Source organism: Marmota marmota, unplaced genomic scaffold (genome assembly GCF_001458135.2).
Source record: "Marmota marmota marmota unplaced genomic scaffold, marMar, whole genome shotgun sequence".
Taxonomy (NCBI): Eukaryota; Metazoa; Chordata; class Mammalia; order Rodentia; family Sciuridae; genus Marmota; species Marmota marmota.
Window position 1 is genome coordinate 1311175 of NW_026000051.1, and position 14764 is coordinate 1325938.

A 14764-nucleotide genomic window follows, 5' to 3' on the forward strand; every position below is an offset into this window, starting at 1 on the left:
CCCCAATGGCAGAACCCACAGGGAACAGCCCACCATGAGGGAGAGACAACAGACCAGCACTGCAAGATTCAACTCTGGGTGAGTCAGGATCCAACCAGGAAAAACAGAACCCCCGTGGAGTGTTTAACACAAAGTTATTCACTGTAGGGAGCTGGCTTTACAGACAATGGAAGAGGCAAAGTTAATCAGAGGAGATTTAGCATGAAGACAAAGTTGATGTGACAGAGCAATACACTCAGGGCACAAGGTGGGTGAGGTCCACCCTGGGGGCTGGCAACAAGTGGGCAACCTTGGAAAAGAATTTAAAGGCAAGAGTAGATGACTAAAAGTCGCTCTGGTCTTAACTATGTGACAATAATTCTAAATAATGCCAGTGGCAAAATTCTCCACCCTGAAAAGAATCTTCTGATGGCCTACGTTCTGAATAATTCCTGTGGTTACTGCAGCTCACAGAAATCCTGTGGACAGGCTTCCACATTCCTGGCAGACTAGGAGAGTCCTCTCCCACGAACATCCCCCAGGGGAGAAGAGCAAGATGTAAAACTATCAGTGTTTCCTCCGTGAAAATCCCCAGCCAACTCCCACCTGCTCTCAGAAGCCCCACTACCTTTCTAGTCCTTCACGGGAACATCAGTGACCACTTACCACAGATCTGAAGAAGCAGCTTACCTGGAGGAGACACAAACAAACAAATGGGGGAAGAGAAGCTTAGAGGGAATAAAGAATAAAGAAGAGTCAGGGAAAATAATATTTTAAAAAAGCACTGTTAAGGGCTGGGGATGTGGCTCAAGCGGTAGGGCGCTTGCCTGGCATGCATTCGGCCCGGGTTCCATCCTCAGCACCACATACAAACAAAGATGTTGTGTCCGCCGAAAACTAAAAAAAAATAAATATTAAAAAAAAAAGCACTGTTAAATATCCCAAGAAAAAGCCAAGTGGGTGGCACATGCTGTGGCTACTTGGGAGACTGAAGAAGATCCTAAGTTCAAGGCTAACCCAGACCACTGAGCAAGATGTAGGGGGAATGGAATGTAACTCAGGAGTAAAGCACTCCTGGTTCAGTCTCTAGTGCTGCCAAGAAAAAAAGATCCAGAGATTAGAGAAGGCACTCATGAAACAAGAATAGAATGCTGTAAAAAAAAAAAAATTCATAAAACAAAAAGTTCTTGAGAATTAAGAATTTCACAGCAAAAATGAAACACAAAACTCAATAGAAAGTTGGGAGGTAGAGATAGAGAAAGTCTGCCAGAGGAAAAATATAAAAGTAAGGGGGAAAAAATTCCAGAGACAGTCCAGGACAACTCATCTCCGAGAAATATGAGTTCCACAAAGAATAAGGAATCACAGAGGGGAAGAAAACGTCAAATGAAGAATCCAAGAAAATTTTCCAGGACTGAATCTTCAGATGGACAGAGCTCACTAAGGGTCCAGCACACAGGAAATTGGCCACTCCAAAGGGATATGATTGTGAAATTCCAGAATATAAGGAACAAAGAAAATTTTTATGAATTTTCATTGGAAAAAAGTAAGTTTCAGGCACTGGAGTTGTGACTGGGTTTAATTCTCAGCACCACGTACACATAAATAAAATAAAGGTCCATTAACAACTAAAAAATATTAAAAAAAAAAAAAAAAGTAAGTTTCAAGTGCTGGGGTTGTGGCTCGGGGTAGAGCTCTCTCGTCTAGCATGCTTGAGGCACTGGGTTCGATCCTCAGCACCACTTAAAAAAATAAAATAAAAAGGTATTATGTCCACCTACAGCTAAAAAATAAATGTTAAAAAAAGTGAGTTTCATACTCTGGACCAAGAATCAGAATGACACTGAATTTCTCAATAGGAACTTTGAAAACAAAAGAACAACAGACGAATGCTTCAAAATTCTGAGGAGAATGAATTTCTAATTGCAGTGGCCAGTTCCTTTTGAATATGGCAGAAATGACCCCAGATGACTTCTGTGGTCCAGTCTAAGATGTCATGGACTCAGGCTGGGCTGGGGCTCAGTGGCAGAGCGCTTACCTCGCATGATGCCCTGGGTTCCATCCTCAGCCCCAGATGAAAATAAATAAAATTAAGGTATTGTGCCCATCTACAATTAAAACAAATGTTTTAAAAAAGCCGTGAACTCTCACTCTAGGGAGTCCCCTCTTTCTACAACCATATTCTAATTAGTTCATAACAACACCATAGCAGTTGGTTTAAGGATGCCACCCAAACACTGCCCAATCCCAAACCCCACACCATCTCGAAGACATTCTAGACAGGACACTTCTGTGATTCTCAAGTCAAGAAGCCGCTCATGGCAGCAGTGAGGCTGGACTGGTGGTTTTATATTTATACTTTCACTGTTGGTTAAATGTTTATGTGGAATGGACTTGACCTCGATGGCTCATTTTCCATTTGCTCCATTTGCACTCCTTGGTTGGTCAGATCCATGTGCAAATCTGCATTGTTTCAGATTTTGCTGGTCACCCTGGTTCTGGGCAGTGAAGGACAAACAGCCACTGGGGCTGGTAGACAAGCTGGGTTCCCTGAGGTTCCTGGTAGTGACGCCAGACCTTGGGGCTCAGCGTGACTTCCTCCACTGAAGCCCCCAGTAAGGGTGTGCCTGGCATCTGCCAGCACAGCACAGCGGGTGGCTGGTGCAGGGGCAGCCAGGAGGAGCTGTGGTTGGGCCTTCCTGCGCCATCACAGCTGGGGGCGGGTGGCTCAGCGTCTAGCAGTGCAGCCGGTTAGAGAGCCCAAGGCCCTCTTCGGGGAAGGGCGGTGGAAGACCTGACATGCTCTTTGGACTGGAGCTGCCAGGCTGCGAGGAGCCCAAGTTGTAGGAGAGGCCACTGTGAGCGTTTGGGGTGATGGCCACTGTGGGTAGCCTGGTGACAGCCCCAGCTGAATTCATAGGAGACATCACGAGACAGCCATGCAAATGAGCCAGCACAGGCACACCAGTGCAATGGAGCCACAGGTCACCCCAGACCCAGCATCCATCTGGCTGCCACCAATGGAGCGGCCCCCAGAGAGCCACAGCCATGCCAATCAATGCCAGAACCACGAGAGAGAACAAGTGGCATTTTAAGCCATTAAGTATTGGAGTGCTTTGTTTTGTAACAACAGAGAATCAGAAAACCCACTGGAATTCTAGAGCCAAGCAAAAAGATCAACAGAGCATAAAATAAAGATAGAATATTCAAGATCTCAAAAGTTCCACCTCCCGTTGCCTTTCTCAGGAAGCATCACCCCAACGAGGAAGTAAGTAAGAGGGAGGAAGCTTTGGCACAGGCTACAGGAGAGAAGGCTCAGAAATACTGCCCAGAACCAGGGTGACCAGCAAAATCTGAAAAAATGCAGATTTGCACATGGATCTGACCAACCAAGGAGTGCAAATGGAGCAAATGGAAAATGAGCCATCGAGGTCAAGTCCATTCCACATAAACATTTAACCAACAGTGAAAGTATAAATATAAAACCACCAGTCCAGCCTCACTGCTGCCATGAGCGGCTTCTTGACTTGAGAATCACAGAAGTGTCCTGTCTAGAATGTCTTCGAGATGGTGTGGGGTTTGGGATTGGGCAGTGTTTGGGTGGCATCCTTAAACCAACTGCTATGGTGTTGTTATGAACTAATTAGAATATGGTTGTAGAAAGAGGGGACTCCCTAGAGTGAGAGTTCACGGCTTTTTTAAAACATTTGTTTTAATTGTAGATGGGCACANATATATATATATATATATATAAAACATTTTGCTTGTTCTTTAATTTATAAAGCATTCTCATTCACACATTGACTGACTTAAATATATATAAACTTTCTTTTGTGACAGACCAGAATATCTACATTACTCAACTTTACAAAAAGAAAACAGGTCCAAATAGTGTTAAGAGACTTTTTTAGTTAAAACCACAAAACCCTGTGTGTGTGTGTTTAAATCTTTCTTCCCATTCCATTCTTTTGACTTAATTTCACACAGTTAATATCTGCTCTCCTATTTCCACTCCTCTTAAAGGCATCCCTACCCTGTCGTTCAAGCTCCTCAGCAGCCCCCACTCTGGTCATGCAGGGTGAGACACCTCCTGAATTTCTCTGGAACTGATGCCCTCTTCCTCTTGCGAGTCCCTTTCTCCGTCAGCCTGGCTTGTGAGCTTTTCATTGTTCAGTTCCCATTTTCTCTTCTTGGGTCAGTAGTGACAGCTCCAGGCCTGTTTGCTTTTGTAGTTCTCATGTCATGGTCATAGTCTTCTTACTCAAGCTGGCACAAGTGTGGCTCCTAGTCTCTTTCTGATCCACAGCAGCTGGTTTAAAGCCTGCATATGAAGTTTGATAGTGAGACTTTAGTGCGGACGGTTCCTCTGAGACCCAGTAGATTTTCCTGGCCTGCTGAATCGGGGTGATCAGTCTTGATTTCATGTTCCAGCCTGGACTGACTGTCGTTCGTACCAGAAGTTGGAGCTTTCCACCTCCGCCACCATATTGAATCAGGAGCCGACTCCTAAAGGTGCCTGCACGTGTCACGTGTGACCCAGGAATACAAGGCAGTTTTGCATTTGTCTCTGAATCCCTGTGGACTTGCTGGTCCTGACCATCTTTTCTGTTAGTTTCTCAGCCTGGGGTTCTGTGCACTGATGGCGCCTGTGTGCTGCAGGCCTGCGGATCCTCATCCTCGGTGATGATGCCCTTCTACCAGAGCCTGATGGACAGGATGGTTTGCTCCAGTGTCTCAGAAAAGTGGTCCCTACAGGCTCCAGCTGTATGCAGAGGGCCATTCCGGAACCCTGTTGCTGGGTGGGGTTGTGGCTTTGACTCCAGCCCTAAGGCATACATATGGAGCTGGCCCCTTTGTGGGCCCCTGCTGCAAACCCCCTGCTAGGCCTTTCTTCATTCCAAGGGCCTGTCCAGCTGGTGGTCCAGAGGTGCTTTGGGGTTGGGTGGGGGAAGAGGCAGACCACAGTACAAGTTCATAAATGTGGGACAAATAATGGAGCGAACCAGGATTTCCTCCTGAACCTTGTGCTTCAACAGCCACTCTTCTTCACAGGATGTGGGGGTGGGGGGGTGCCGGGATGGGCTAGAGAGCAGGGGCTGGGTATCTGCGTGGTGGTGGCCACTGCAGTCCAGAGGCCTGAGCAGGTGGACCCAGGACTTGATGGCTTCTTGGCACTGGGCCTGCCCCAGAGGCTCACCACACCTCAGTGTCTCTTCACTCTGGGAGGACAACTAGTCAGCAGCCTGGCTGGCTCTTACAGGGTCTGCCAGTCCCCTGGGAGGCTCAAGGAGGCACATGGGACAGACGCCAGCAGTGTCACTGTTATCGAAAATACAGAAAAATATGAAAAAATTATGGCAAAGGAAAGAGACAAGGGGTCTTTGGAGGTGCAGAAGAGCAAGGGCTTACTCAATAGGGTAAGGGTGGGGGCTCAGGGGGCTCCTCCAACAGCTAAGCCCCGCCTTCTACCGGCACAGGCTTCTGGGTTGTAGGACTTTCTCAAGCAAGTGGCCTTGATTCCTTTCCCTCTTCCCAGGCAGTCTGGTTCCTGCCTCAGCTGCTGAGCAAGCGAGATTACAGAAGCAGAAACTAGCAGGCTGCAGCTACGACCCGAGATAAGACGGAAACAGAAACATCTAAGGAAGGAGTTGCTGCTCCATCACAGCCGGCCCTGCTCACGCTCTGCCCTCTGCTTCCTGCCCTTGCCTCAGCGGTTGGACAGGGAAGAACAGGGAGGAAACCTCGTTCCTCCATACAAACGACTGGCTGATTTGGGGGCACCAGCCGCTCCTGGGCACCTCTGCCCACCAATGGCGAGGATGCACTGTGTTCGGGGGTGCTGCTCTGTGCCTGGACTTCACGTGTGGAGGTGTGGCTGAGCAGCCCCAGGGGGAGGACAAAGCCCCGGGGAAGATTTACTCCATCTCCTAGGGAAGCGACCTCTGGGGCCACACAGGGCCACCCGAGGAGCCCAGGCTGGGTCAGGAGGCAGGGCAGCAAGGCGGAGAGAGGCTAGATCAGAGCCTTCCTTGAGGCTTTGGGGGGAAGGAGGCAGGCAGGGGCAACAGGCTAGGCTTCCCAGTTGAGTGGTCCCAGAGGGCTCTGGGCTGTCTCTAGCTGCCTGGCACCTGAGCCTGGGGTGATTTTGTGCAGGAGAAATCCTGACTAGGGGTGTGAGAGCCTTTGAAGGAGGCTTGGTTTGGCTGATTGGTGCATAAAGAATGTACCCCAGCCTCTCAGCATCACCAGTTGCTGTGTGTGCGCGGAGGACCCAGCTAGCTCGCAATAAACACCTCTTTGCTGCTTACATCCATCTTGGGTCTCTGGTGGTCTTTTGGGGGTCCCGAATTCAAGCATGACATACGGGGGCTCGTCCGGGATCCCCCTAATAAGCCTACCCAGACACCCCGATCGAGAAGTGATAAAAATCCGGCCAGTAAGTAAAGGCATTGCCGATCTGTAAGATTCTGTACTCTGGCTGCATGTAGGTTCTGGTTCTGTGTTGTGTGGTCGGCAAAAGGACCAGGTGGATGCACCGAAGGGCAGCCAACAGGGTTTGTGGGAGACGTCCCCAGCCTCTTTCTGGGTTCTGAGTGGATTGCCTTTAGTAAAGTATTTTGTGAAGTATTTGGTAAAGTATTTTGTAGCTGACGGATCCACAGTCCACCTGTGCCTTTAGTTTCTGGGTAGCAATCCAGGACGCGCTGCGAATTCTGTGGCCGCACTGTGAATTTTGTGATATGTGTGTTTGTTTCTATTGTCCTGCCTGTCTCCACCCCAACACCCTGGTAAGAGAACTAATCTCCCAATTTGGGGTCGTCAGACCCAATCTGAGGGGGATGCTCTCCCAATCTGTTTGTTTGAGGGGAAGGCCCCAGTTGGCTTGGGGCCAGCACCCACTTTCGTTTTTTTGACAATCTGAAAAGGGAATCTGTGTCTTTTTGTCTGTGTCTGTGTTAAGTGTGATGGCATTGTTTTACTTTGGACAGATACAGTGTCCCAAGTTCCAATCTGCCTTAGATGTGTGGAGGTAACTTTAGCTAAATTTTAGCCTAAATTGTCCCTAGTATGCTTCTCCTGTAAGGGACCAAAAGTCAATAGAACTGCCAGCTTTTCTGTTCTCAACTTTTACATCCCTTTTAGCTGTGTTTTAAAGAACTTTGATAAACTTTACTTCCCTTTGTTAAGCGAGATTAGGGAAGCAATGTTTTCTTTTCTTCCCGTAGTTGGCTGGCTTGAGTGCACCCACTGCAGAGGGAAATGCCTGCTGGGGGTCTAAGAACTTTGATATCTCACTTTAACTTTTCTCAAAAACCCTGTCCTCATTATTAAATTAGCATTAATTGGCTTTGGGGATGGGAACCAAATTTTCAGTTACAAATTTTGACACCCCAGGGAGGGGCCTCCCCTCTGTTTTCTTGGGGAGCCTAGCATTCTGAACAACTGCATGCCGAGGATGTAAGATGAACTTTTTGGGAGCTGACTACTGAAAAGTTAGGAGATATGGAGAGTGCCTGGTGCCTGGGGTCGGACCAAACCAGAGGAACTAATCCTGTAAGTAAAAGGAGGGACTGAGGGACTCCCAGCAGCTGCCGAAGCACTTTTGCTTTGGGGAACTCCCTCTTCCTTACTGGCACTGTAAGGATTACTCCACCTCTGTCTACTTAAAAACAAAAGAAGGGGACACTGAATGCAGTAAAGTCACCACACCAAGACCCTTGATTTTACACTTCTGGTTGCCCCTATGTGAGAACATCTGGTCCACTTGTGGGGAAATCTATGGTGCCACTGATGTAGGAGTCATAATTAAATGGGAGTTAGAAACCTGGGGAGATTTTTCTCTAATCTGGTCTGTTTTAAAGGTTATTATAGATTGTTTCTTGGGGATGATTTTGGCTGAATGTGTATCTAAAAGATGATTTTTTATTGTAACAATCTGAATGAGTTTTTGAAGCATTGCATAATCTTGCAGTTAAAAGTTGGGTTTAGGTAATTGTTTAGTTTATGATTTCAGATAGATCATGCTAGAGAACTTAAATATTTAGGATAGAAAATTAAAAAACTCTACTTCCAAGTTGGCAAGTAACTCCCGATCATTTAGTTTTAGTTTTTCATCAATTTTTGAACTTGGTAGCCTGGGAAGATTTCACTAGGTGTACCAGTGCATTAATTTGGGCAAGGATAATAAATTATGATTTGGTATCTGTTCCCCTCAGTGTGTAGGATTTAGGAAACGAAAGTGTTGGATTGGGACGTTGGTCTGGCTTATTGAAATAACATTGAATAGCAATAGTCTTGAAAATTTTCAAAGCTTAATTTTGGGTATACATGGTAGTGTGTGGTTCTCTTTTGGAATTTTTTTCAGGTGATTTAATGTAACTTAATACTACTTTAGGAACTTCAGAACAAAGGAAGTGGCTTAATGATCCTGAAGGAATTTCTTCTGATGGTAGCCTTTATATTATCAAGTAAAATCCTATTTTCAGCTTTGTGTGAGCAAGTTTTTCTAGTGTAGAAAGATATAAAGGTATAAAATTTTGTGAATTGTATCTTAAACTTGTATCATAATTTTCAACATCCAAACCTGGAAATTGTGACTTATGGTTAAAATGCCTTAGGCAGGAGGTTTCTGCTCAGAATTCCAGTTTTTGCTGCTCCTTCCAGACCTCAGCCAGGACTTAAGTTGAAATGCAATAGAAGAAGACTGTGAGCTCAGTAAGAGACTGATCTGAGGTCCAAGGAAAAAAAAAGTAAAAGTGTCTTTTTACCTGAACTCAAACTAGATTAAACCAAAAAGTAAATTGTATGGCATTTACTAATTAATGGCCAGTTATTTTTTCTAGGACTCTTGCTTTTTCTTAATTCTGTATTTTTTTGAGCTCATGATTTTGATCCTACAGACTTAGGTTTATGTTTTCTGATCAGTTCTATTTTTGATCGACTGTGGACTTTTTAAAACATTGCAATGGAGATTTCACCTGAGAAAAGCTACAAGGCCTTTACTATTGTGTTATGTGTGCACACTTGTGTTATGTGTTGTATGTCTGTATGTGGGTATGTCCATATGTAATACACATGATATGAAGATTGGCAGATATATGAGGAGCGGTCATGAAAAATTTAAAAAAAAATGGATCCAAATATCTTTGATTCATGTGATTTAAATGGTTCAATTTAAATTGGGTAAACAGATAAAAGTAAAGATGTCTTTAAAATTAAACTTATAAGTTTTTCTAGGTGTTCAAAAATAGAACTAATAAAATGTTGATGTCTATGAAATAATCTGCCTAAATTCAGAAATTTACAAGTATTGTTTCAAAATGTGAACAGAAAAGGAGGTTAACAGATGGAAAAGAGAAACTAGAAGGTTCTAGGTATGGATTTAATAGAGGGAAAATGTGTTTCTGGATAAGAGAGTCTATGTGATTAAGTTAATAAGAGGGTTTAAGTAAGTGATAAAGAAGGTCTCTGTAAATTGGTTATATGTGTAAGTTTTTTTTGAGCAAGTAACCTTAAAGAAATTAAAAATTATACAACTATGGTTAAACAACAACTGTTATTTTTCAATATTGTAATATGTTATTTCTTTAAAAGCTAAACTTGGTTAATATAAAATCATCATTGTGATTGGGGTGCTATTAATGTGTTCATATCTTCCAGGTATACAAGTCTGTAAGGTAGAAGCTGTAAAAGAGCATTATATCAAGCTGATGTTCTAAAGTTGTATGGTAATTTTAGGCTTAAAAGAAAAACATGTTGGAGATGTATTTATATCATTTGTTTTCTATAACTGGACTTGTTATCCATAAGATATGTAAAGTTCTATGTTACTTTTTACACTAAGATACAATTTAAATGTATTTTTAAGTTAATGAGAGCCTAATCTGTGTGAAGGTTTTATTGTAAAACACAAAAAGTACTTTGCTACTTTTCTACAAAAGGTTAAAAGCTTTCAGCCTTTCTTTAATTCATGTTTTAGATGTGATGTTATATTGTATGACTAATATTCATGTGAACTTGAGCAACAATTTATGTAGGCTTTGTAAAATGATGTTTAAAAAGCCAAGATCGGCTTCAGAACTATAGTACTTAAGATTTATGAAGAGCCCCGCCTTACCTGAGATAAGGCTCTATGTCCCATCTTACAACTATGAAAGAAGTAGGCCAGATTTCAGTACATTTAAAGTTGTGTCCAAAAGTTGTTTTTTGTCAAGATTACTAGGATCTCAAATGGGATATAATGTATAACTCAGCTAAAATTCAAGGTAGCTATTACATGAACTAAATGTTTTTACTCTTGATAATTTTATCTTGTAGTTTTCTTATAAATGGTCTAAAGATTGCCTGTTAATGTTTTGCAGAGGTACTGCTTTAAGAACTCACAACCTGGGTTAATTTAAGATAATGAGTTATCACCTACAGGATAGAGAGATAGACATTAAAGCCCAGTACTCTTAATATAAGACTGTTGAAGTTTATTTGCTGGATGTTTAAGATTAAGTTTTAAAATTAAAGTTAAATTAAAAGGGCCAAGAAAACCAATATTTGGCTCTTGCCCTCTGAGTCAGTCTGAATCCAGGGAACAGGGGACATCTCTAAAGAGCTTTGCAACTCTGGGCCACATAACCTCCCAATCGGGGAGATTAATGAGACCACTGGAGAACAGAAAGCCAATCAGTGCATTTGCTGTGAAGAGGACGGTCATCAGAGAAGGGAGACATCCCTGATGCTTCCGAGGGAAGCCACATGGTCAAGCAAGGCCTGGACCCATCCTAGCGCAAATGGCACTAGCGGAACTGAGAAGCTGCTGTAAAGTTCCCCCAGGACTCCCAGGGAAACTCAGCTGACTGTTCACAATAGATAGAAACAAAAGTCAGTTTGACTGCTTCATCTTAAACACTTAGCAAAGACAGTTAAAACCAAAACACAGCTATTCCTGGGCATTTTAAATAATAATAATAGTTAAATGTAACTTCCAAAAATAAGTAAACTGCAGGCTGCAAAGGAGATTCTTAGGCAGGAATGCCTGATAACTATCAAAAGGAACTGCCAGGGTAGTTTTTAGTTTAAGGCCTACAGCTATTTCTAACCTACACAGGTAGGCTTGGTGTTTGTTAGTAAGATTATCCAGCCCTAAGTAACAGAATTAAAGGTTTCTCTATTAGACACAGAGGTCATACTAGTAAAAGGATTTTGCAAGATCAGATGACATTAAATTATTAAACTGTATCTTAAGGGGAAGGACATCTGTAACCCTAAAAGTTAAATGTTATATTTACAGTCCTGGTAACTGGGGATGTTAAAGCCTGGTGAGGGAACTTATGTACAGTGACATGTTCCAGCTGCTGCAACACTTATTCAGTACTCATGGTTTTTGTTTCTCTCATAGAAACACCCATCCCCAGATGACAACCTGTTTTTCCCCAACCAGACCTCAAATGGAACTGACTTCTAAAAGGGAACTCACGTCCCCCATGTCGCCCCCCATGTCTTCAAGCCCCCTCATGTTCGACACCCCTTTTCAGCTCTGAAGCAGCTAGAACGAGCCGTCGCCCCTTCTCCTTACAGCAATAAAGAGTTCCTAAAATTAGGGGGAATGAAGCCAGAAATGGATAGACAGTGTAGATAGGTAAATCGAGTCAGGTTGGATGGATATAGGAGGCCCATTTTGAGTGAGTCTGGGAAGTTGAAGGCAGTCTCCTGAGATTACTGTTTACCAAGATGTAGAGCCTGGCCAAATAGGCCCCCAACTGAGGGAACCATGATTGTTTCCCAAGTTTCCAGAAAAGGGGGGGAATGAAAAACCAGCCTCTATCTCAGAGCAAAGCCTGTCCAAGGAAGGGACATGACCTTTGTCCTTGGAAAGACCCACAGAGCACTCCTAGGCACATTCCCACCCTGCTAAGTGGTTTATCTACAAATAACAGGAGAGATCTGCTACGACAGGTGTCCCTGACTCAGTCAGGCTAGGTGAGGACCCATAGCAGCCACCTAGCAGCCACCAATTAGCATGAGACAGGGAAATACCTGGGATGCCAGATGACCCTCCCAGTAGTTTATGGTGGTTGATAACGTGTTGGGAAACCATGTAGTTCAGCACGTACACCCCTCTTGGCTTAAACCAATCAGTTCAAATGAATACCCCTTTTGTACTGACCAATCACCCCTACCCAACTTGTTCCTGCCAGTGAATGTGCTAATCATGTTTTAGAGTTGTTATTTGATTTTCCCGTGGTGTGTGATGATTTGCTAAGAGACGCTATGATGTATGTGGGGGTCCCCGCCTTCTCCAAAGAATGTATAAAACTGCTACAAACCCTGGGCTCGGGGCCTCTCAGCGTCACCAGTTGCTGTGTGCATGCGGAGGACCGAGCTAGCTGGCAATAAACACCTCTTTGCTGCTTAAAAAAAAAAAAAAGAATGTACCCCTACCCCAAACCCCTGCTATCTCTAGGGAGCTTCCAGAGCTGGGAGGGAGTCCTCCCTGGGGTGTAGGTCCCCAAATGCCAGACTTTGAGGCCTGACTCTCTTCCCTTGACTGTGCCCCGAGAGGACCTAGTTTGCCACTAACTTTGTTGCTGCAGTTATTCAAACGTAGAAGACTAAAGCTAAAAACCAAAAAAACACCAAAAGACCCCAGGAATCCTTATAGGAGGTGAGCTGAAGAAAAGCAGCCCTGAGCCGGGAAGCAGAAGTGCATCCTCTTCCAGAAAGGTTGGACTACACGGAGTGATTCCGTCTCCTCATCTCATCAGCTGAATGGAAGGTGAGGAAAGTGAGGCTCAGAGAGATTAAGTAACTTGCCCAAAGTAACACAGCCAGTATGTAACCTCGGACCCTGAAGCCCGTGTTCTCTCCAGTCCTTCACACCGCAGCAGAACTCCTTACAGGCACCGCTTAGACCCTTCCCGATGCTTCTAGCGGATCTTGGAAGACCAGCATCAGTGGTACGTTCGCTGAGCAGCGCCACCCTTATCAAGGAGGAAGTATTAAAAGCTGTGCCAAAAGAAGCACAGGCAGCATTTCTGGAAGGGGATGCCAATGTCACACTGGAGGAGGACTAGAGAACACACCACATCTGCTACTGCTCTGGTCTTCAGAAAGGCGAGTCAGCATGCTGGCTTTAAAGACCCTGGGAGCTGCAGACCCTGGAGTTAAAGCAGGACACCCATCAAAGGAAAAACGGAATGTGGCCATGCTTGCCGGATTGCCAGGGAGGCTGGAACGAGCGCATGTCCCAACAGGCTCCTGCCCAGGCAAAGCCTGATGCCACCCAGGTGAGAGTTCCACTCTGGGAAGCTACACAGAACTGCTTCATTGCTCCTGAAGGAGTGGAGAAATCCAAAAATGAGAAATCTGAGGGGTGGGGCTATGGCTCAGTGGCAGAGCGCTCACCTAGCACACGCAAGGCACTGGGTTCAAACCTCAGCACCACATAACAATGAAATAAAGATACTGAGTCCACCTACAACTAAAAAATAAATATTTAAAGGGCTGGGGTTGTAGCTCAGTGGTAGAGGGCTCACCTTGCATGTGGAAGTCACTGGGTTCAATCCTCAGCACCACATAAAAATAAATAAAGGTATTGTGTCTATCTGCAACTAAAAAAATTAAAATAAATAAACATTTTAAAAATGAAAAATTTGAGATTATTATTGTTGATATAAGTGGCCACCACAAGCAAGAGGACTCTCTGAAGAAAGGTTTCAAGCTGCTCACGCTGTATAACCTGATGACACTGTTTAGGTGACAGACACCTACACTGGGCAGGCGCCTGAAACCCAGGCTAAGGCTTTTAAATATAAAGTGGCCTCGGTAACAGTGACAAAACTTGGTGGTCATGCAAAAGGAGGTGGGGGACTCAGGCAAGTGCTGCCACAAAAAAATCCAGTGATTTTCATCAACGTAGGGAAACATGGAGATGGATTGAAACCTTTCAAAACAGCCTTTCCTCAGCAAACTTCTGGGTGTGGGTGACAGTGACGTTAACAAGCTGAAGCTGGATGACTCCGAAGCACTTCTAGAGAAGCTGAAATTCAGTCAGTTTCACTGCAAGACATGTGTCATGAAAATGGGCCAGTTGAATCGGGTCTTGGGAATGATCCCTGATTTTGCAACATATTTTATGAGTAAAGGAAATGAACAGGAGTCAAGGGCAAGGCTGAAGCAATTAATGACAGTAACAGACAATATGCTGGGCCCAAACCAGACGGTGCCGATGGCGCCAAGGTTTCCAGTGAGCAACCGAGAGGAATCAGAAGACAGGAGGAGAAGAGAGATGCTCAAGGAGCTTTGACCCGAATTATCAAGATTGCACAGGTGGTAAGAATAGATGGGAAGTGTCAAAGGACTTCTCCAAGGTGGTGACAAGTCTAAGAATGTGAGCCCATCACAGACACCAAAATTGAACCAACAGGGGCCCAAATGAGGATCCAAGAGTTAGTTCTTTGACATGTGGGTGGCAGGACTTCAGCCAACCATGAGGCCATTTCCCTGGGGTGCTGCTGGCAACAAGGAAAGGGAAAGGCATGACGGGATTCAAACATCTGCAGAGAAGATGCTGAACCCTTAACTGACCTGGTTGGTTCCATATTTGCTGAGACCCAGAGCTTCCCTCCTTTCTGCAAACAAGGGGAAAAAAAGATTTTTTCTTACACACACACACACACACATATATATATATATATATATATATATATATATATATATATGACAGCAAAATGCATCACAATTCCTATTACACATATAGAGCACAATTTTTCATATCAATTTTCGCCATTTGGTT

General features: G+C 44.3%; 1 pseudogene; it reads left to right on the top strand.

The window, feature by feature from the left end:
- The first annotated feature begins 13166 nt into the window (after positions 1–13166).
- LOC107152162 lies at positions 13167–14529 on the top strand (annotated as a pseudogene).
- The last annotated feature ends 235 nt before the right edge of the window (positions 14530–14764 follow it).